Here is a 25458-nt window from a genome sequence, read left to right on the forward strand (position 1 = left end):
TGACACTGGTGCACTTGCACTCACACTCTCTTCTCAGACACCACCGGTACTCTGCCACTTTGTAAGCAGACAGTCAGCTACTATAGGTCTCCATAATAAAGTATCAGCAGATGAATGCTACCAAGGCTACACAAAAATAGGAAGAAACATTTCAATGACTGCTACAAAACTGTAACATAAAGGTTACTAGTTGCTCTTTCTATCTGGCTTTCTGTATTTCCCCATCCCACTACTTCCTCCCAACATCAGACACAGACACTGTGGACTAAATAGCACGCTGTTAAATACCAGTTAGGCAAATACGGTAGCATTTAGCAACGTGAACAAGGAATTGAACACACTGAAATTTCTTTGTTAGGTGCCAAAAATTCTGTTTAAATACAGACAAGTGGAGTTATGGATTAAGGTTTGTGCAAGAGAGTACTACGGTTCTTACTCTTTAGATCATATATGTAGTATAAATATCTTGATATGGCTTGAAATGCACTTAGCTAGAAGAAGTTCTTTCAGAATTAGTGGACTTAAAAGTAACAGCAAAACTTGCCAATCATACTGAAGTATTTGGCTTTGTCCCATATTTAATTTAATTGTGTTTCTACTACTCATCTAGCTTCTTACCTCAGACATCCTAATCTCCTTCAACTTGAGAATGCCTCCAAACTCTGCCATCACAAAGTTCAGCCTTCTCTTAACATATACAAAAAAATAATTGAGACTATTTAATAAATAATTATTCCCAAAACTGATCTTTAAGAAACTCTACTGATAGCCTCATAGTCTAATGTATCCTGTTTCGATATTCCACACCTCCTCTTGAACCTCTCTGTTTTACAAGTCTGCAGCTAATCCCACTTTTCATTAATATTGGCCCAGGGGCAATCCTACTGCAATCCAGAGGTTGAATCTACCACATTTACCTGGCTTAGAAAAATTATCTTCTCAAAAGAAATAAATTTTATCAACTGTCTGGCATAATTTACTTTTCACACACTGAATCTGACACACACACACCCTTTTTATGAAAAAAAAATCTACCTCTGTATCTTTGATTATAATTTTGTAGAACAACAAAATTATACTTGTATATATTTGTATTTATGCATATCATTGATATCGGATTAACAAATCTACAACAGTCTTTTGTGATTTTTGAAATTAACTTATAGAAAAGGCACTAAGCCTTTTTCTCCCAGAAAAAATAAACAGAAAACCCCCTCAGTATTCCCTTGCTATAACCACTAAATGATGCATGATTCCCTTGCAATCATCACTAAAAATTATATACATTGTTCCTAATAAAAGCAATGAAACGGATTTCTGTAATTGAATAAAGAAAAAAACATTAATGCTCCACAGTATAAGTTAAAATCAAGGTCCTCACGTACACAAGCAACTCGAGTATTAGGCTGAAACAAAAAATGGCTTCAGCAAGCATTTTTCATTGCTAAATCAAGAGCTGTCAATCAGCACATTTGTTTGTGTGGTCTCATTAGAGTCCATTGCCTCAATCTCAACAGTCATAGTAAAGAATGCAGAGAGAGTAACTGTATCTACTTAACCTTCATCAACCAGCATTCATGCACCCTCGTTAATTTTTTTCATCTCACTTTCAAGCATGACATGGATCATACCAGAACAATAACTTGCTGATAATTGTTCAAGACAACAGCTGGACAGGAACAGTGCAGAGGTGAACTTTCTTCTAGATTATAGGGTGCCTCAGTGAATTACAATTAGTTTAAAAATTCATCTGTCCTGTTCAGCAGCTTTGAGGAGAAGACATTTCATTAGCAGCTAAAGAAATCCTAACATATTTTAGGCTTTAATGAACTAGTTGCATTGTATTTTTTAAGACAGGAATTTCTCCAAATCACATGACAAATATTGAAATATGTGAGCTCACAGCTCAGTAGAAGATGCAATATTTATGAAATTGCCACACGATATAAACTGAAGCTTAGCTTGCCATTCATTATTATTTAATTTAAATGCTAATAAAATAACAAGAATAAATTATACAACTCCCAAATTACAAACCATCTTTACAAAACTCTCTGATGGTAACTTTACCACACTCCTTTGAAAGAAAATCAGTATCATATTTAGGAATATAACAAAATAATTCAAATCAAGTACACAATGCTAAAACAAACCACAAAGGAAAGCAACTGTATATATAGATGTAATAGTTGCATTCCACAACACGCTAAAGGAAGATAGAGCTCTTGGTTTTCTTAATATTGTTCTTTCTCAGGGATAAGAAAAAAACTGTCCCAAATCTTCCAGTCTCCCCTGAAACTCCAAATATAACTTGCTGTAATTGAAAAAAGGAAATATCAGTGGAAAATACAACATATATCTGCCTTTCTGTGAAAAAATACTGTATCCACCTAGTCCAGATTATAGTTATTATAATGTACTGATAGTAAAAACAAACAAACAAAAAAACCCCAACAAGATAACTTTAAAAAGGTTAAAAAAAAATCTTTCTAACGTCTATCTCTGTTAAACTGTTGTGTGCTGATAATATTCCCTGTTTCTTCTACAAGAATCACTTCAGTGCTGCATTATCTCTTGCTTTTCCTGCCCTAAACCTCAACCTTTTGAAAGTCAGAGGATAACTTTCTCTAGATTTATCTCATTTCTGAGGAAGTTGTTGAAATGGAAGTGCTCCATTTCAGCAACAGAAAAATCTCCATATCTAGAAAAGCATTATTTCGTAAAAATTAGTCATAGTTAGAAGGGTGCCTCCATGATAAAAATGTGTTTTCTTATTATTATTGTTAAGTGACAGGTATCTGCAGAAATTACTAATTTTTTTTTTTAATATGATAAAAAAGAAAAAAAAGAAGTTTGGTGATGAAAGAAGAGCTATAAAACGGAAAGCAGATTTTCAATAGCAAGTCTGGCTTCAGATGCAGAAAATAATTGCAGTTGAAGGTCCATTAGAAACCTATATCCTGCCCGAATTCTTCACTTTGGAATAAGTTAATACATGGGACTGCAACAACAGCTAGTGAGGTGAATTTATACTGAAGGTAATTATCTAAGGAAAAAAAATAATTTAAAAAAAAATATTTCTATTAAAATTTCCCATAGGAAAAAGCATACACAATGACAGTATAGGAGACAGAACAATGTGTCTATTCCAGGCAGAATGTTGAACAAGTATCATCAAAAATGAACAAAAATAAAGAGAGAGAGCACAAGACCTCGTTTTCTTTTCTGCATCAAACAACCAGTAGTGAGCGTCCTTCAGGAGGCAGGGAAAGATTTCAAGTAGTTTAAAACAAGTTGTTTACCAATGAATTGTTTCCTGTAGCATCCACTTCCCAAAGGCAGCACTGAGCAAAAAAGCCCATCAACGCTGTGATGCCAGCATTGCTTTGAGAGAAAAAATGTTGTTTGTCAGTAACTGAAATTCTTTGAGATCTGTTATCCAGAAGTACATGTGCAGTTACGGTTTCTAGCATAAGAGCTCAAGTATACCACAGTGGTTTTGTCACTGCCATTTCTCAAGGCACACAGTAAGTCACCATGTTCCTTCCTACATGTCCTTCCCCAAAGTTGGACATGTTGTCATAGAAATGTGGTGCATGAGGTTTACTTTCATCCTCAAAAATTCAGAAGTAGAAATGTTACATACATACACATAGATACTACGTCTCAATGAATTCCAATTACTGACAAGTAATCTCTCTCTCTCGAATAGTTGTTTATATAGGTGTTCACACTGTGAGCAATGAGATGCTGTATTCAAACACCATCATTTACCTGGAATAGCATTTTGGAGCTTAACAGAATAAATGTTGCTCTTTCAAAAGCAGTATGATGCTTAGCGATATCAGCAACAGAGTAGCTGATAAAAGCATAAATGCGCTTGAAGCGACCAACAACCACGTTATTATCATAAAGATCTCTCCATATGGCAATCAATGCTTATTCATCTTGAATGCCACCCATTTCCCTTGTAACAAGGCCTGATGCGTCTGCAAATGAAGCTTTCTGGGGCCTCTACAATCCAGACTTTGACACACTCACAATGGGTGGCTTGCAAGCATGCTGTTTTGGTTTGGTTTGACCTGACCAACATAAGGCAAGAATAGAGAGGTATTTAGAAACCTCCATTTTAGTTGGTGGTGGTGTTTTTCCTGGGTTTGTTTTTTTGTGTTGTGTCCTCCCCGCCAATTTGCCCTTTATAAACATTCTACTGTCTATTTAAGCATTGTTTATCTATATCTCTCACACTTCCAATGCTTACTCTGGAAACAGTAATTTCAAAACGTTCTTGTACTCCCCATACTTACTCTAGAAAATGGGATTGTACACTGGTCAATGCTAAGAGTGTTCTACGGAAAAGAGAAGGTAGATGCAATTCCATCTACCCATTATCATTATTTTCTCTGTTAGGGTTCCATTGGACTTCAAGGACATCTAAAGATGCAAAGACATGTACCCACCACAATTTTACCTGGACAGAGTTTGGGGACAGAATTTCAGCAAGAAAGTACAGCTGAAAAAAAGCTGCCCCCCCCCCCCCCCCTTCCAAAAAATATATATATATAGCATCTGTGCATTCTGGATGGATGAACCTTTCTCTAAGTAAGAAATAAAAACTTCCACACTGCAAAAACAAAAACAAGTGTCATTGCAGCATCTATGTGGCAGCTCAATGTCACCCAAAAGCAAGTGCAAGAATAGAACACCATGTACTGATTTGGAGAATTTTCTAGTTTCTGCCTTCAGAAATCAAGACTTCTAAACATATGCAATCATCACTGAAAGTTCTTTGTCAGCTCTTCTGCCCTTCCCTCCCTTTTTTCCCCACTAGCACAGAGGTACAAAACTCTGAGCAGCTCCAGGAAAGAAAGTGGCCTGAACTCTGCCTGCAGTCAAATACACTGGTCTGCCTCCATTCAGCAGGATGGAGGTGCTCATAGTTCAGATCATGAAACTCTGAAGAAAAAGTTCTCTTTTTCACTTCCTTTTTTATATTACACACTTTAGAGAACTTGGCTTATTGATGCTAAGTTCAGACTAAGAACAGAAGAAGAGATACAGCGTCATAATAAAATATTCATCGTGTCACATTTTATAATTGGGGGGGCAGGGCTTTAGAAGAACAAGTTTGATTGATATTCAATATCAAGACAGTAATTCCAATTTGTATCTTTTGTAGCCACTTAAAAAATTAAGCCTTTATTTCTCAGAAAGAAAACAGGGAGCTGCTGCCTTTTCTAACTTGTTCAGCAGTTGGATCCAAAATGCTTTTTGCCCAGTCAACCTGAACAGAAAGGCAGCTGTGTTTACACTGCCCTGTAACAGGAAGGAGGGAGGCGATACAGCACCTTCCTACTGCAAAGTAGAGCCTTCAATTTTTTATGACTATGCAAGAGTTCATACTAACATAGTAGATAACCAAAACTGTATTGTATAAGACACTAAAGAAATGTAAAATCCTACTTCCAAAGCTTTCCAGTTCTTTTAGGTGTATGTATTTCCATAAAGCTACAAGTATTTGAAATAGCCACTAGGTTGTAAGTCAAAAAGACAGACTAGTGTTTGAAAAGTTAGGTCCTCAAATATCGAAGAGTTTTTGCCATTGCAATTTCCAAAATGAACTATGTTCAGTACCTTCTCAAACCAAAAACAGAGAAGGGATGTTTTTCTACACTATCCACTTGCAAAAACAGATTAGAAACACACGACCTTATTCTAGCTCTATAATGTTGATTTTTTGTTGTTGTTGTTGATCATCGGTACCGACATAATTCATTCATTAGCAAGTGGCCGGGACATGCACTTTACATCTAGAATTTGCCTCACAATCAATCCACTTTTTCAGTTTGGATGAGATCTAGAATACACTGAGACTTCACATGATAATTCTACTTACAAAAGCTATCGCACCACAAAAACGATCCACAGCATTGCCTTCTTGCATCTACCTTCTGAAAACAGATGCAAGCACATAAGCTACAAACAATAAATAATAACACAGCTGTTCAATGTTTAAAATATTCTGTTTGTTTATTTGTTTGTTTACCTTGTTTGTTAAAGTTAACTTTAAATCAACTCATGGATCTAGACTGACTACACATGGCACTCACAGACATAATTCATGATTTTGTCAAAGGATATTCAGAGCTATTAGTGTAAATATAAACAACAAAATACTACACTTATGTAGAAGCATAATTATTTCTAAACTATGACCCATATTTTATCTGAAGGTTGGTAAAAAAAAAAATCCTTTTTTATGCATTAGAGAAATCTACAAAATATTACCTTGTAATTTTATTCTGAGAACTACCACAATAAAAGCCTTTTCTGAGAAGAACTGATACTTCAGTTTAAGATGACATTGCTTCGTTAGAAAGTAGAAAGGCGGTATTTCTGTATTTCTCTACAGGTATATTTAAAACAAGATAATATAATAGAAAATACATTTTTAAAAAACAGTTACTGTTACAAACTTGGAAAAAACCCCTCTATATTAAAGCTGCATAGGCATTACTTTCAAGACATATTAGACATTAGATTTTTAAACAAATATTTGAAACAGGTCTGAAATCGCCATTCTAAACTGCATCACAAAGAGGGAGAAAAGAAAATTATTCTTAGCTTCATAGCCTCTAAAACCACAGCATACATATCTATGTGTGGTTGCAAGGCTTACAGAGAAGCACGAATTAGTAAGTTATTCAATATGACGTTAAGATCTGTTTCTAGTAAGAATGTAAGATGAGTAAAGTTTGGAATCTTTTTTAAATATACAAAGGTCAAAGTAATACAAGACATAATACAGGCTGAAAAACGATCTAAGATCTAGTTGCTATGGTGAAGACAGGAGGAAGCAGAAAGTCAAAGCGGCATGCATAAATAGCTTAAAAAGGTATTTGGATACAGAACAAAAAGATGTGATGCAAGAACACAATGTAACACATTAAACTGATTTCACATAATATATGTCAAAGAATAATGTACACAAAGACAGAACTATACATTAAAACCTTACTGCAAAATCTAAAGTAGTGCAGAAGCCTGAGCCATTTAATTGACCATTACTATTCCTATTAGAAAATGACAGTGCAAACTATAATTCCTGATCTTTAAGTTTTTGTTAGGAAAGTAATCTTGTTGACTACAAAAGCGCTACTTACATAAAATTTACAAAATCATATTACATTGATACGACATAATCACTAATCGATAATTAGCATTTCATTTACCTTGAACCCCTGAAGATCTAAGGTGACAAAAGTGTTTTACTGTTTTATTTTAGGATTTAACTTACATTATCTGAGCCAATAATTGATCAGGCAGATTTAAACAAATGCTAAAACCCAGAAAATTTACCATCTTAGACTTAAGTAACCAAACTATCTTAATTACATATTCATTTCAGATCAAATAGCAACAGTAACAGCAATAGTTATAATTTTGATTACCTATTCTTACAAGTATAAACAATCTCCTCATAGTAAGTGATTGTGGTTTAAAATAAGCTAGAATTAAGAAAATAGAGATGAATAATAGAAGTTACAATTATAATAGTTCAAATTTAGTAACTATATAAGTAGGGAGATTTATTCTGGCACACAGAACGCAGTTTCATAAAGCATAAACTTTGCTTCAGGAATTCCCCGCCCCCACCCTCGGCCTCATTATAAACTGAAAATAGCAATTATAGAAAAATGCAAGCATGACCAAAGCAAATTTAAAAGCAAAATAAAAAGTTTGGTTTACTCTAATAAGACAATGTTCATATTTCACTTACCTACCTCCCTAAAAGAAAGCTATATTCCACCTTAATCAAACAGCACGACTAACGCCATGGAAGTAGCTACATACAAACTGGAGAAAGCAGACAGTTTGCAATGGGAACCACTAAATGCATAGCTGTTGTACCACGAGCAGCTTATAGGTTTAGTCGTGAATGTCCAGAAAAGAGAGGAGTATCTTTTATCTCTGAAACCCAGATTATATTTGCATGTCTGTACAGTTTTCTAAGAAAAATCTCTTTGAAGGGACTTGATCTGGCATATGAAACTTAATATATATGTAGCAATCACATTACAGGTGAACTCCCAATTGTACAAGGGAATGTTACACTTGATAAAAACCTGTCAAAATAGTTTTTCATAAAAAGTTGAACAAATCAGAATATGCACTTACTGAAAGCAGCATTAATATATCTTTCAAACTAGCTAGAAACTAACAAACAACAAACTAATTCCTTTTTAGGTGCAATAAACAAATCTTAATGAACATCAAATCTCTAGAGCACAATGGAGTACTTGTAGGATAAACAAGTTATACAGCTCTATAACTAAAGCCTGTGTTGACCAAGGTCACACACAATCCCCGTGCGGATAGAGTTGCCATATTTAAGAAATAAATCCAGGTATTACCAACGGCATTAACTCGTTGATAGGTGAATATAAACAACACAGTCCCTGTTATGTAGAAAAAAGTTAATTAATAATAAAGAACGGCCTTGCACAAACCTGTACTGTAACACCACAATAAGCTAGAATAATAGATTTACAAATTTTGCAATGGGAATTTATTAACTATCACGAATACTAGGCTTTCAGTCCTACACTGCATGTCAGAAAGCTAATTTTGACAGCAGCTTGAGGACTTCAGACCAAACAGTAACAATTAGTTTCTGAGATGTTCTTTAAATTGGAAGGGTCACTCATCCTACCCATTTTATTTTATTTTTTTAATAGGAAGCTATATTTTTCTCCCAAATTTCAGTACTCCCTTGTGAAATTACATTTTGGTGCCTGTATGGTGAAGTAGAGTCTCTATCCTCTTAAACTGCATAGCAACATCACAGTGACATCAAAAAACAAATCGAACGATAAAAGAAGCAAGATACTATTGAAAAGAACAGGGGGCTCAAGCTCATCTCAAACCCTGGTGTCTTGACATGGAAATAGGATCCAGCAGTAAATATTTTAAAACTTCCTATAACAATTCATACGTGAAAACAAAAGCTAAGAGGGAACAATACAAAAGTAATGAAAGAACAGTCTAAATTTAGACTATTCTATTTAGATGTAAAGGTCAAACATTGATCACAAATGCCCAAAATGTTCAGAAAAAAAGAGCAAGAAAATTCTAGGTCTTAGTAGATACCACAAAACCTCTTCCTGATCTAGCAGTTATTTATAGAGTAGTATTTAAGTATACTTAATAATTATTTAAGTATTTATAATAATTTACTAGCTAAAAGTATAATGAATATTTTATTCAGGCAGTTATTGCAGGAGGGGGGCTGGGAGTATTACCTTGCTTTTAATTAAAATGTATTACAGCATTTAGTAAAAGATGTTAAGATAGATATTCACTCCAAAAGGGCTGTGATCTAACATACAGATCTGTGACACTCAAGTCAGTGACCTAATATACAGAAAGAACTCCAGATTTGATAATTCACACATCAAAAATGTGCCAAAATTTTTGGGCCTAACATAATCACCAGTGTTATACTCCTAACTCAGTTTTGTAAATACATTCAGATTTAAATCATCAGTTTTGTATGACCAAAACCGTCTCAAAGACAAATGTCAAATCTTGGTAGAAAACAAGAAGGTAATTCAGTCGCACAAACCTGATTTCCCACCTTGACCTCCTTATTCTTCCTGTTATTTAAATAACCAAATATTTTTAAAATTAGATGCCAGTTCATACAAATTAGGCTAGCTTAAGCTTGTAAGTATCAGAAATTAGTCTTAAGGACTTGTGTCTTAATTTTTGCTAGAATATCTGATAAACAATTTCAACTTCCTTCCAAAGCACATCTTTAAACAATGTTAGAAAATTAACTAGTGAAAGAGAGTAAATATTCCAGGCAGCAAGGGAAGGCAGGTTGTTTTGTTGGGGGTGAGGTGGCGTTTGTTTTGGTTTGTTTTTCTTGAGGGATTGGGGGTGTTAAACAGTTCAGAAAAGGTAGGTATCGCTTGGCCTTCTATAGGACAAGAGATCTGAATGACCTCATACATTCAAGCTGGAAACAACTGGATTTACCAGCAAATTCTAGGTTAAGAAAGTTTCTACTTAACACACTACAGTTTACATCAAATTGTATGATCACTTTAGCCATATTTAAAGGTTGCCTAGTCCATTAACAGTGGTTGAAATAGGACATTAGGAATACTTAATGAGGTTTTAGAAGTTTCAGTGCATTGTGTGTTGAGCAAAAGATTACACTATTATAGGGTATACTGTCTAAGCATGTGAGTTACAACATTAAGAATCCGTGTGCTCATCATATAAAACACTAAACTCTCGTAGTCTCAAGCCATAACAAGACTGCAAGTAAAGGTAAATGGAGCATATCTTCATTTAGATTATATGCTTTAATATACCCTGTAATAAGCCAATTATTCAAGGCTATTCAGAAGAGTGCCCATTTTAACTATTGATTTTGGACAGGTCTAATATCAAAAAAAAAAAAAAAAAACCCACAGTATTGAGAAAAACACACAAAATGAAACAATGATCATTTATTCAATTTTATGACCTTATGGAATGTCTATTAAAGTTCTGCTTCTCTTGGAGAAAGCCTTGAAAGAGAAGAAAACTAACAAAGCAAAAAAGAAAGCAAGTATCATCTAGTAACTGTAGCCACTAGTTTATTTATCAGAAAATCATTAAACTACAAACTATAACAGCTAAAATTTTTGTACTCATGAAGGTGTCTACAGTATGAGGAAACGCCATCACATACCTCTAGACACCAGATTGTTTTCTTTTCTTTGGGGTACAGGGACTCTCAAGTACAATGCTCAGTAAATAATTGCTATAGCTTCTTATTGTTAAAGACTTATTAAATATCAGAAAACAATATTTTTCAATAGCAATCTATAAGGGAAACTAGCCATTAGAAGTCCCCTGACTGACTGATATTAATATATTTATCAATGTATATCTGAACGTAACATAGTGTGGGGTTTAGGTTGATAACGGTTAATTACAGAAAATGCTAACATCTCTTCTTCCCACGTCAAAAAAAAAAAAAAAAAAAAAAAAAAAAAGAGGAAAAGTGATATACAGTGTTCTCAGTGCTACTTCTGACAGTAGTGAACCTTTCCAACTTTTTGAAAGATGCAAGCAGCTCAGGTCTTTTTTCTTCAACGAAATCAGTGTGAAAAATTGGTTATATACTAAAAGCAATAAAACTTGCTTGATTACTGCAAGTCTGATACACTGTGGTACCAGAAGATATTGAAATAAAAAGCATATATTTCATTCTCAAAAGAAGCTTGGCCTAGCATTGCTGTTATACATCCACTGGCCACTTTTGTGCAAATAATCCTTGCTTCCTCCTGTCTCTTTCCAGAAACCTACATTAAAATACTTTATCATTTAAATTAATCACTATTTTCATGTGATTTTTCTAACTACTGCTTATTTTCACATGTATTCGGAAAACCAAAACCATCAGGTAAAAATATCTCCAAGAAACTTCATTGTTGTCCATGTTTGCATTTATACTGTACTTTCTCTCTGCATCAGCTTCCCCATATTTCAGAGCACGTTTTTCATGATTGCTCATAACATCACAGGTATGAGCAACAGCTGGAGGCAAGAGCAACTTTTCTGGGAAAAAATAACTAATAACACTAAAAATGCCATAGACATCTTAAGGAAACACTGCCTAACTACAGCCTTTCAAAATAACAAATAAATTTACTCACCTTATTCAAAAACAGTTAGAACACCATAAACCCTACAAAAAGGCACATGCTATTCACTCGTATTAAGTGGCATGAGATATGCAGTAAAATGGAATGTAATTAGGGTTGTAGTTCCCAGCTCTGAAATTTGAAATAAATCCTGAAATCCTAATCTGAAATAAAATCCATTTGTTTCATTAATACACAAACATAAATATTTAAAAAAAAAAAAAAAAAGCCAAAAAAGTTCCAACTTCTGTAAGCCAATGAACAGGATGCACACTAAACGCGTGTATATCACCTTAACTTTTTCCTCAGGACGGGAGAATATAACTGCAGACTATACCAGAATCCGCAGCACAATTTTCCAAGAACACATCAGTGCTCCGTTCTTAGAATAGTATTTCACAATTTGCACATTAAAAGCTTTTAATCACTACCATAAACAAAAAAATTAAGAGAGTGAAGTAAATTTAGTAATTTAGGTACCTGATTTCTAACCCACAAAAGAAACTTTTCCATTAATTCACAGCCAGAGTACTTTGAAATATTTAAATATACTCAAAGAGTCAATATTCAGTGTACTACATAAATAGCTAACAAAATGCTACAATTTTCTTTAAACAAAAATATTCTGTTAAAAGCTTTCCCTAATATGAAAGACGAATACGAAAAACTGACACAAACAGAAATCAATGAGGAAACTAGGTGCTGGGTTACAAGATGCCACTTGCTAATTTCACCGAAAATACAAACTTGCAGGAAATAATGTCGACCTTGTTTTTCAAAAAAAAAAAAAACTCTTCTAGTTGAAAGTATGCCTATATGTCTTCCGTTTACAGAATCACATTTCTTATTACAAAAGTACAACAGACATTACTTCCAAAGTTTATATTTCTTACGAGTTTTCCCTCATTTTTCACCAAATCTGCAATAGATACTCAGTAATACAGACCATTTACTGTACTATGACACACTCTTGTGGTATATTAAGGAATGAAGTGATCAGCCAATCGTAAATGGAGAAAGAGATTCAAACTGAGAAAGCATCCATTACAAGCAAGCTTTAAGACACAGCATTTCAGAATACTGTATTAAAAAGCAAGTGGGAGAGAAGTGTAGCATTCCTTCTCACTAAAATGCTGTTTTCTCACATACAATTTGACAGAGACTAAATGATGGTGATGATGGAACTGCAAGTGAATTCTTGTCTTTATTGGCTAAAGAACACATAAATACTGCACCATGCTACAAAGCTGTGTATAACTTCACTGCAAATTATCTTCTCTTATGTTAAAAATGGAGAAGTATTTCTGCATTAAAAACATAAAAGAAAATCTAACACACCTACCAAAGCTGGCATGTCGGAAAAATACCATGAATATAGTTTTAGGCTAAATATTAAAAGACTTTCTAATTATCATGCACGTAAAACTCTGTCCAGAGAACTTCTCATTCCTTCAGCAATTCAGGCAAACAAAATTCATATTATTAAAGCTTCTTGAATTCCTGCTTTTCAAAGTCTGTGCTACAGTTTTGTGAGACTGAAAATGATGTAGATTCTATTATAGAGATTCTGAATAATCAGACTAGTATACAGATTCAGTTATTTTACACGTCTTTTACAAAGAAAAATATAATTTATCATACAACAACAGTGTTTCTTTACTATCTGGTCACACATCTTGGTACTAGCCTCAAATTTTTAAATGCTGAAGAAAGCTAAGAAGGGAAAAATAAGTCTGCTTTGCATCGGTTTTAGTCATTTCCTTATTGATTACATTAACCTCTCTAAATGCTGTAGATTTTATCCCTCTCTTCCAGTTACATTTACATATCCATAACGGTTGACTACCTAGTCACTAGACCTCGCTGACTTTTGAGGAATTAGTCTAATCTCATATGCATCAAAATTATTTCTTAGTTCTACTTACAAACAGTAACAAAGTATTCATTCTAATTGACCTGAATATACAACTATTGGAAGCATCATTATCAACCAGTAAGTGAGGCTCTTGCAGAAGAATTTGTGCTTTGACTAAATCTGTGTGACTTTTTCTCCCCCTAAAGACTGAAAACAAATATTTCCCGGAGTAAACAGAAAAATCCAACTGATGATTAAAGAATAAGCCTTATCTTCAGAGACTGGAGTCTCAGAAGTTCCAGAGCTATAGACAGTCCAGAACAAACACTGATAGTGGTATGAATGAACGATTTTTTGTTATTATTTTTAAGGAAGTTAAGCGTAATACAAATTTCCATTTCATCCTAAAGGTAGGCACAAGTTCTCACAAAATGAATCGCAGTATTTTCTTGACAAATCAGAGTCACAATAGCCCCTTGTCTTTAATTTCTCCTACTCTTTTCATATGGACTTATTTTGCCACTGTTGTTTCGGGAAAGCTTTTATTTAGTCCCAGGTACGCTTCATACTTTGAGTTTTGGTCCATACTCCCAAGTTCTCTCAGCAACAGTAATCTGAAGATAACCTGTCTGCTTTCAGGGCAGACAGATATTCAGTTCTTAAAAAAAAAACAAAAAAAACAACAAAAAAACCCAGTTTTTGATTAAGTGGTTCGTTCTTTTTATTTATTATAAAGCATGCATCTGCGCTTATCATTTGTCCCCACTTGCTCACTATCTCTTCCATTATTTTGCTGAATAAGGAAGACTCACAGGTCTGTTCTGGGAGTCAACTGGTAGCACCAAATGGATTCTATCTTTCCCTTTCCCAAGCATGTCCGAGTCCAATAATCCATATATCACTACTGCTTCTCTTCTATAGAGTATTAAAAGAGCAATTTAGTTCATACTACTAGATTACTACTGACAATAAACCTTCTATCTTGGCTTATTGCAGTAAGGATGATCTAACCCAGTTTGGTTTTAGCTATATCTATCCAGGTTTGTTCCTTTTCACAGCAGCATTACAGATCTGTTGAACTCCACATGTCGAGATTTCTCCTGCAATGTGGAACTGAGCCTTGAATCCCAGTCTCTATTTAAGTGTTCCAGTTACATCTACCCTCCATTTTGTCAGCTTTGATAGAAGCTTTCATTCAAACAATCCTGCTGAACATTTAGTTCCTTTTTCCATCTTCCCACTGTTTCGAATAGATGGCCCAAGAGTTTGCAATCTTACACTGCAATGTCAGCAACAGAACCCAACATTCTGCTGCGCGTATATCAAGTACATTGCAGCCAAATTTTAAGTGCCACAAAGCATTACACTGCATGATCAAGGAACTGCAAAGATAAGCATTCACCCTAAGTAGGCTCTTTGTAGCTTGTTACCCTTGCCAGCTATACATATGCATCTACGATTTTAGAAAGATGTATTTCTCTATCGAAGGACAAGTCAGATTGCACAGCAGGAAACATTTAGTCTTTACACTGTTAGGCTGAGTAATAGAGCAAATAAGGTTTCTAAGTTTCATTACTCAGGTGCTGTTAGAGGTGAGTAAGGTTGTAGAAGAACTATCTTGTGAGTTAAAAAGAAAAGTGGAGCCCCGCTAACTTGTAAAAATAGGAAAAGCAGGGAAGTAAAGCCATAAAACGAATGCAAAGTTGTTAAAAGCTACAGAATATGTTGTCCAGTGTCTTCATCCTCTTAATGTAAATGAAACTGAAAGCAAGAAACTGATCCAGAAGAACGTATCTGAAAGCATAACTACTGTTTCACTGTAAATATTTAACTATTGTGCCAGACTAGTAAGAAAAATAATAAAAATAATAATAGTAAAAAATTATGCAAACACATCCTTGACCTATTAGAAAGTTTTCAGAATGCTGAACTAGATCACAGTAAATGAATATTTTGCTAAAATTCCTATTTAACCCCCCAAAATGTCCTACCATTTCAGATCAATTAAGTTCTCTCCATTCTTACATTACCTTCAGAACTTGATTGCTATTAATGAGGGGGGGGAAACCCCTCTACAGAACATTTACAAAATACACATCCTTTATGGCGATGTTTGTTTCCTAAAACATATTGAAAGAGCCCTATTAAAAAGTCTGTTAGGAAACTATCAAGGCAAGATATTTACAGAGTAGAATCTATTTAGAATGAAGAAACTGCATGAGAAATTTATCACATAGAGATCATGCAAAGGAGAACAGCAGCCCTCAATGGAAGTCTGTTTTTCAAACGTTCACATCAAGTAATCAACTTACTGGTTTTTATATAAGACCTCACTTTGACTAAGAAGTTACATATTAGATAAAGTCAGATCATATTTCACAGAGCAAGTCAGTAAAGAGGAATATGTAATCTTAGTGGGTAAGGAAGGAAGATGTCTATAAACACTTTGCATATGAATAAATTAAAATATGGTTCCAGCAAAACCAGATCAAATGCAAACAGAACCAAAGGTTTTGCCAAATATACTGTTATATTCTGTGGGGCATACCAGTGTCTACCCAAGTACTGTCTAACTACTGCCTAACTGGAAGTCACTGCTCCATTAACACATAATCTCCTTGTTTCTTTTGTTTGTTTGTTTTTTTAAAAATAATTGTCCTTGAAACTATTTTTCTCTAAATCAAGCCATTTACTGAGAAACTAAATGGTAGATTTTCTAAAGGACGAAAAGTAGTGCTCATGGAAATTTAAATGCTAATAATTTTCATCAGCGGTGACTTTGAAGGTTTGCCAAATAAGGTTTGTTAAACATTTCTTTTCTTGCATTTAAACTATATTTCTCAGCTCATAATGAAAAAGGCTACAATAAAAGCACTGTTGTACTGAAGATTTTATTACACTCAAAGATAGTGATACCTTTAGTTGGATATAAATGCTTGTAACATGAGATTAGAAATCCATCAAAAGCACTTAGTGCATAAACATGTAACAAAACTAAAAAGGAGGTAAAACCCATGAAGATAGGTTTGTAGTGGGTGTATAGACTTTCATACCATGTATGTGGTACAAACCCTAGCAAATTAATTCTTGGAAGATCCTTGCTGGAAGAGGGACAAACATATCAATTATTAAAGTGAGTATTTTCCCTTAAATAAACAAAATTATTAGACAAAGCAGGGGCACTGTGATGACCTCCTTTAACTGCAAACCCATTTTAGTTCCAAACCCATTTTTCCATTCTGTTGGTATTTATGGTTTAGGACTTATGATACTGAGCAGGCTTTTTTCCCCTCTCTCGATACATGAAAATAACATCTACCTCCTCTAAGATTTTACTTATTCTCATTGTAAAAACATTCTCTACTAGAAATCAATAAAGGAACACTCTTGCTGCTTCTAAAACATTAATCCCTTGAAGGCTTTTCCTACCACAGTGTGGTGAAATGGGAGTGGAGTGCTTTTGTTAGCCTGAATATACGGTCATATTTTCATCAAACATGAGTTGACTGCAGACTAATACTGCATTTTCGGTAGAAGTCAAGTATGAAAAAAAAAATAAATAATCACTCGTTTGAAAGAAAAAGGTAAAGGTGAACTACAGGAACTACTCTTTCAAGGCACTTCACTGAGGAGAAACGAAAGCACTCAATCTCTTTTGAAAGCGACAGGAAATCTTCGTGTAGAGGGTAAGAACCAATCACCTAATAACAACACATACTGCAATTCTGGCATAATGCAAAAAAATTAATTGAAAGTAAGTTACAAAAATTAAAATTAAGGTAAAACTAATATTGCGCTTAAGTAGGTAGTTACAAGTGCTGTAACAACCTCTTCAACAATACCCTTTCACTATCTGACAAAGCATTTCCTAACTGCAAATACAAGTCAAAGTATCCTTTCTAGCAATAAATGTTTTTCTAAAAATATTTATAACATCTCCTCTTAGACTGACTTTTTCATACAGTCTTACTAGAATAATGATCTGATGTTACCGATGATTCTCAGGTACTCAGATTAGGGTACTGATAATACAGTCATGCAATACTTAATAATTAATTTAATGGATTTTCATTTTAATTCTCATCCTAAGAAACTGACAAAGAAAGAGATTAAAGGGAACAAGGTGACACAATTTATAGCTTCAGAAAGAATCAAACCAGAAAACAAATGCTGATTTCAGACTATTCCAACCATTGGGTTGGTCAACGCACCCTTTGTGTTTTCCATTTTTTGTTTGCCACGTATTTCTGGAGTTATCTACATATGAAAGTCATGTTTTAGGAGTAACTCACCTCCCACTTCCTTAAATACATTTACCAGTCTGAACAACTGAAGGTTTCTCCTATATGTGACAGGACATTAAAAAAATAAAGTAAGTTAAATTCATTTTCCCTAAATAGAGTCTGTCTTGCCTGTGACAGTAATTTGTAAGTGATCTTCCTGTCTTTAGTACAAGGAACAATCTTTTCCATTTTACTACAGAGCACATTGGTGGGCATCTGGCAGCCAGCAAAGCCGAACCCACCACTTAAGTACATTCATTCATTGATTCTTCTATGTCTTTGGTGGTTTGGTGTCTGGTGGAGTTTTGGTAGCAGGGGAGGGGCCTACACAGGTGGCTTCTGTAAGAGGCTTCCAGAAGCTCCCCCAGCTCCAATTTCAGACCCATCTCTGGCCAAGGCTACAGGCCAATTGGCACCTCTGCAAATAACTCTATTTGAGAGTGAAAGAACCTGTTGACAGAGTTCTTTATTGGTGAGCAGAGGAGAGGAGGGGGATGTGAGAGAAACAGCCCTGCGGACACCCAGGTCAGTGAGGAAGGAGAGGGGGAGGTGTGCCGGAGCAGAGGGTCCCCTGCGGCCCATGGTGGGGTGGCGGCTGAGCCCCTGCAGCCCCTGGAGATCAGCGGTGGCCCAGAGGTTGGCCTGCAGCCCGCGGAGGGCCCCAGGCCGGAGGAGCAGGGACCGGGCCCGAAGCAGCCGTGACTCCGAGGCAGCCCGCACTGGAGCCGCCTGTCGGTGGGAGGGCGGCAGCCCCGGGAGGGACCCGCGCTGGGGCGGTTCTGGGGAGCTGCGGCCCCGCGGGAAGGACTCCCGTTGGAGCAGTGGGTGGAGGGCTGTCTGCCGTGAGAGGGACCCCGCGGTGGGGCAGGGGAGGGCTGCAAGGGCCCCTCTCCCTGAGGAGGAAGGAGCAGCAGAGACACCTTGTGCTGGACAGACTGTAACCCCCATTCCCTGCCCCCTGCGCTGCTGGGGGGGAAGAAGGAGCAGAGCTGAGCCCGGGAAGACACGAGGGGTAGGGTGGAAGGTGTGTTTTTAAGACCTGGTTCTATCTGTCATTATCCTTCATGGTGGTGCTTGTTCATGAAATTGACGTGATTCTTCCCAAGTTGAGTCTCTTTTGCCCATGACCATAACTGGTGAGTGAGCCCTCCCTGTCCTTTGTCTCAACCCTGGAGCCTTTTGTTTGCATTTTCTCCTCCCCATCCCTCAGGGGACAGGGTAGGGGTGACTGAGTGGCTGCAGGGTGCTGTGCTGCTGGCTGGGTGGGCTCAAACCACTACAGTGTCAATCTGTACATAACAAATATATTTGATACAAATATCTAAATAAAATAAGAGTAGAGATTATTTTAGCTATTAAGAATAAAAACAATTAATAGATTTACTACCAGTGCAACAGGAAATACACCATCTCTTCCTTCCATGGGAAGATAACATAGAGAAATCCTAAGACATCATTGACATTTCAGTGCTTTATAAAAGTGATTGGTTGCTGTCCCTCGTAAATGCCTATAACTTACACCTGCACTCTTCAGAAAGGAACTTTTTTCCTTTTTTATTTTATATGTAAAAATCTTTTAGAATACTTTTTGTTCAACGGGTAGAATGACACTGCAAGGCAGGCAAACTTAAACACGTAGCAGGCTTTACTTCTGCTTGTACACGCTTACATTAAAACTCAAGTTACTCAGCGCTATATTATTACCAGAAGTTACAAGACTATATTGTTGGCAGTCTTAGAGGTTTGAGTCTATTCTATATTCTATATCATAGTTTATATATATATAAAATATAATATATTATATATAGAATCATAGAACGGCTTAGGTTGGAAGGGACCCTAGACATAATATTCTATATAATATATTCTTTATTTTAAGATTCTGTAAGAAGCACAGTTTGGAGCAACTTTTGTGTAAATCCTCCTCCCAAGGGGGAAAGTACAAGAACTCTGGGCTCCATCTAATCGTTCAGGTGGCTGACCACATGTTCTATTGCTTATGCTGTTTAGGCTGTGGTGTGTCAAATATAGCACTATTTTATATTGCTGATTTGTCCCTCTTGTTAGCATTTACTCTTTTCTGGTTGAAAATGTCTGAGACTTGGTTGGCACCATAACAGTTTAGGCCTTGATGGTTTTTCTTACAGAGTATATAGGGGAGGAAAAAAAAAGAAAAAAAAAAATTAGAACTACATTGACCTTTTCAAGACAAGTGCCAAGAGAGATAGCTCTCCCACAGAAGTGCTTTATTTCTGAATAATCAAGTCTGGCAGGAGTTCTAGTGTGATGGGATCAGACACTGCCATCTCCAATAAGATTAGGATGAAAATCTGTCCCAGTTGATAAAAAAAAATATAGAGAGATACCATGTAATCTTTCTCTCTTGAGTTTACTAGATCAGTTAGTTCTCTTTGACATCTAAAAAAGAAAGAAGAGTAAATTTCTAATTTTCCATGCCACCTCCTATTAACCGCAGTTATCTGCATATTGCTATAAAATAATGAAGTGGTTTCTTGTATGTTTGATCTGCAATTTCTAATCCTCATTTGGACTTTAACACTTCAAACATAAGTTATGTAGAAAAAACCAATTTGTTGGATCAAGTCACATCAACTTATTAATAGGATATCTATAAACCCAGCACACTAATTGCAAAGCATGTATTTCAGAAAACTACTACCTTTCTTATATTTTGCATACATGGAACAAATGGTAATTTTTAATTTCAATGCTTGCAAAGATTTCTTTTTTGTTAGACGTTACTTTCTTGTACACTCCACACAGCCTCCTAAGAATTGGAACCACCTTTGGCAAACCACTTCAAGCACCCAAAGGATGGCTTTAAGCAACACGTAGCTGCTTCTCTTGAGTTATCCTGAAACATATCCCACATTAAGCCTAACAACTACAGTCTCACTACATTAATTACACTTATTCACAGACTTCCACCAATTTATTATTTTATCTTCTCCACACCAGTACTCTTCAAAGTATCTCCACAAATTAAGTACATTTCTTATACATGTTTCATTATTTTTCTCCTTTACATGAGTGACAAGACCAAGCATTTCCATATAAAAATTTACCTTATCTCAGCATTGCAAGTCTTAAACATAGTAGCTACTCCAAGCAAACAGGCATTCTTACATCCATGATTAAGAACCTAATAAATGCCCTACTGGGTCTGACCTGTGATCCCTCTAGCCCAGCACCCTCTTACCAAGAGCTGCAGTATAAGGTGTTACTTAAAAAGACACCATGCTAGCCTTGTCACTACTTATAATCCATTCTCCTCATTTCCCCAGAGAAGCAGCTCCTCTTCCTACAAATACATCCTTTCCTATTTCTTTGGGATCTATTACCCCTGAATTTGTCTAATGTTCTTTGAACCTGCGGAACGTCTGAAGTTGTCACCAAGTAGTCCCACCAAATTCCCTAGCTAATTTCATTTTCAAAAAATTAAATACAGTTTTCAGTATCAGCTGAAGGACCTTTTCCAAGAAATTCAGAATTCTAAAAGAGCATATGAAGAATGTCCTGTTTGTATTTATCTAGCTACATTTAATGAGTTTTCCTGTTATCTTCATTTGGGGAGGCCTTCCACATTTTTAACGCTATCCTTTTCCTTGCGATATTGTCTTTAACTTTCCTATGGAGTCACATGCACTTTCTAACTCATAGCTTTAGTTGGGCTTTTTCTGAATTACAATACAAAGTTTACTCAAATCTTTAAGATAGGATTTTCAGAATAGCCTCTGGGTTGCTAGTAGGCATGGGTATCTTGCTTGCTTGACCACCTGCATCTTTCATGCAGTTCCCTGTCCTGAAGTTGAATACTTGTGTAATAGATTTACTTGGATTGTTCTCTCCTGGTACATTAAGATACTGATTGTTCTCTCCTCCTCTTCTACTCTGACCTCCTAGGTCCTGTGTGTGACAAGCCCATTGCCAGAACAGTTCCTTTTCACATTGGTTACAGGAATACTGGAAACCGTCATTTGTTGCAGACAAAGCTTTTATCTTCTCATAACTTCCTGATGAGGAATGTATTCAACCCATATGTGAGTAGTTAAATCTCCCACTTTAGTGCCACAAAATTTGCAGCTTCTCTAATCTCACTTAACATTTTCTCATCAAAAACATCACCTGATTCGAGAGCTATTAACACAGTATAATATTACATTATTAGAAGGAATTTCCATTCAGAAGGTTTTACACAGTAGGTTTCTTTTCCCCCCACAAGATTTTCATGCTATCTTTTATGCAAAGTGCCACACCCCTGCCTGTAGGTCTAATCATTCCAGCAAAGTTGGCAGCATATTAACATCATACACCAGTGATTATTCTCCTTCCATCAGGCTTCCAACACATCTATTATAAAGCAGTTGTCATTTAATAATGGGCATTTTTGTTTGTTCATCTTATCTTTTAGGCTTAAGATAATACAAAAGAACATATAAGGTTTGCTCCAGCTCTGCTACTCAGTATTTCACATACCAGTTAACTTTGAGTTATATATTCAGTTTAATGTTTTCAAAGAATTATAGTAGGAGATTCCTTTGATACTATTGTTGCCAAAAAGGCTTTTCACAGATTTTCTTCATCGATGTGCAACGATGAGTATAATCCTGATAAATCTTAAACACTTGATATTTCTTATTATTTCTTTCTCTTTCAAGTCTCTAACTACCCTTCATACCAATCCTTCTTTTTGCCTTTAAAAAGATGTTATCAGAAAACCAAAGATCATTCATGCAAAGCATTCACATTCATCACGTTATGTTCAGAATTTCTCAATTACTTCCCCCCCGCCACCGCAGCCAGGGAGAGTGCCATGGAACATAACTTACTTCCACACTGATGCCTTTAAGGCAGTGATTTCACTCCTTACTTTTATTCTTACATCTGCTGACACAAAGCTAATGATTTGAGGGCTCCAGAATCTGTTTGTTTCTTGGGGCATGTCACAAACTCTCATGTTGCAAATATTTTAAATATATGTACACTTTTCGGTCACAATTAAATCTTTTTTCAAGTATTCACATTGAAAATATTCCATTCACTCACTGACCTGAATTTCCAGATTCTGAACTAATATTGTCCTCCCACATACCCTGTGTAGCAGTAAATCTATATGGTTTTATGACAAAGGAGTTGGTTTTCCATTATGCCCTTGCCTACGTCTTTCATATATATAATCTTAGCATTTATTCTTGTCTCAGAATAAATTTGTAATCTTAAAGAAATCTGAGTCAATAAATAAATTACACTTTGTCTCCAGTAAGTTGCTACAATACCATCAGCAATTGATGCTTTGATACTTCTCATTGTTCCAGCCTGAAGTTTTCATTTTTATAAAACACATTGCTTTCACAAAATGGTTCAATTTCTGGAACGTGACAAAACCAGCTTTATAACAAGTAAAAGAATGAAGAGGAAATACCCTATACCATCCATAGCCCTTACACAGACTCATCATTACCATTGTCACCATCACCATTATTATTATTTAAACAAGCAGCACAGTGAAAACATTTCCTCCAGTAAGTTACTAAGACTGTTGTCAGCAGGTCAAAGAAATGATTAATTCCCTTTACTCCCCTTCTCTCTCAGGGAGAAATATCTGGAGTACTTTTCAGTTTGGGGTTCCCCACTGCAAGAAAAATACAGATATATTAGAACAAGCACAGTGGAAAATTGTCAAGATGATTAGAGGGCTGAAACATAAGAGGTAGAGAGAAAGGCTGAGAGAGCAGTCACTCACGAGAAGGATAAAGGGCAAGGGAACTCTTAACTGCTGTCTAAAAGTACCTAACAGAAGGCTATAAATAAGAGGGAAAGAGATTGTTCTTCGAGGTGCACAACGCACAAGAGCCAACAGACACAAGCTGCAACAAGATATTCCAAAAAGATGTTATGAAAAATATTTCTTCACAGTGGTGGCAAACACAGGAACAGGCTGTCCATCTATACATCTCCATCTTTAGGGATATCTCAAACTCAGCTGGACAAAACCCCAAGCAACACGAACTAGACTGATCCTTTTGCAGAGGCAATTGGACCAGATGACCTTCAGAGGTCCCTTCCAACCTAAGTACTCCATGATTCAAGGACATGTCTCCGGACATCCTCCACAAGAGTAACTTTTTTTCTCCATGTATAGTCTGTGCTCCATTTTACTACTCACTACTTTTCCTACACCAAAGCTAGACCCTCTTTAACTTTTTTATTCTTGCCGTAATGTTTCTTTCATACCTCCATAGCATCTTCAGTTATTTCAATTGCTCCAATACCCATTCAGAATCAACATCATTTGTAACTTCTATACAAACATCTGCTAAAGCTTCAGATACTTCTATATTATCCTGTATTCCTTTTTCCAGTAGAAATTCCTCAATAATTTACATAGATGTCAGAATTCCTCTTCTGGATCAACACTGAAATACTTTTGGCACATCAGCTGGCAAAATGCAGCAACTGAACATTTGAGTACTTCAATCTGATTTTACTTAATCAGAATAAAATTCACTTAAAGCATCATTGAACATTCTGGTCCCTGCATCCACAACTACATACCTCTTCTTCCACAATGACTTCAATGAAAAGAGTGCATAAGCAGACCCTTCAACAGCGTTGAAACCAGCTCATTCTTTGCATGATGTCATTTGGCTACAGAATCATTTTCAACTTCTCGTCTTTCTGGTTTCAGAGACAAAGCTTTAGAAATAGTCAAGGACTGTTCCCAAATTGAGTCTAGTGAATAGCTTGCTGATTCTACTTTAGAAATCATGGTGTTAAATCTCTTCAAGACTGAGAAGTGAAGAAAACTGGATGTCTCAAATTACTTTGGCAAGTCTTGTTGTAATCTGTAAGTTATGTATAAGCTACAAGGAAGCATCCCTTCTCTTCATGGTTATGAGAACAAAAGCAGTTACTTTGCTGTCCTTTGTATCAGAATTCATGCCGTTACTAAGAGACACTGAGATACACGGTGCTCTCTACTTAAATGTTTAAGCATTCATGCAAATTTCTGTAAACCACTCACTTAAACAAAGACGAAATTCAGTTCCATGTTGTCTTTTAGACACCTACTTGCTGTTCTAAATAAAATCTTTAGTGTCTCCACTTCCTTTGAAAAATTAAGATGATGGCACACTTTTATCACCCATGTGAGATGAGAGAGATTTCAAAATTAAAAAAAAAAAAAAAAAAAAAAGATTAAGCAGTAAGATCCACCTGTAAATAAAATTAAATTTGTCCCTGCAGGCTCTAGTCTTTTAATCATACACACCCCACCACCACTCACACACACCCCCCCCTCTTTTGGTATAAGAGTATACTTCACTGATTTTTCAACTGTAGTAGTAATTCTCTACTATTAGATTTTGTCAAAACAGTGTATTCAGTCCATTCAGTTAAACTTTGAAAGGATATTAGTCTTGTTAAGTCTAATGTTCTCGCTGTCTGTGGAGATTCACAATCCTCTCCTGAGTCATTAACATGTTTGGCCTGAACATCATCTTGTCTCCCACATTTTACTGTTTTATTACACATAGGAAACAGTATTTCCTCCAGTGGCTTTTAAACCTTTCAACTTATAAATTGACATTCTTGGGAT

The 25458-nt window shown here is 35.8% G+C and overlaps 1 protein-coding gene across 2 annotated transcripts in view; it reads right to left on the minus strand.

The window, feature by feature from the left end:
• Window positions 1-25458, minus strand: part of DIAPH3 (diaphanous related formin 3) — a 272276-nt gene that overhangs the window by 167320 nt on the left and 79498 nt on the right. The window lies entirely within an intron of this gene.

The sequence above is a fragment of the Leptosomus discolor genome, chromosome 1 (genome assembly GCF_034619465.1).
Source record: "Leptosomus discolor isolate bLepDis1 chromosome 1, bLepDis1.hap2, whole genome shotgun sequence".
Taxonomy (NCBI): domain Eukaryota; kingdom Metazoa; phylum Chordata; class Aves; order Leptosomiformes; family Leptosomidae; genus Leptosomus; species Leptosomus discolor.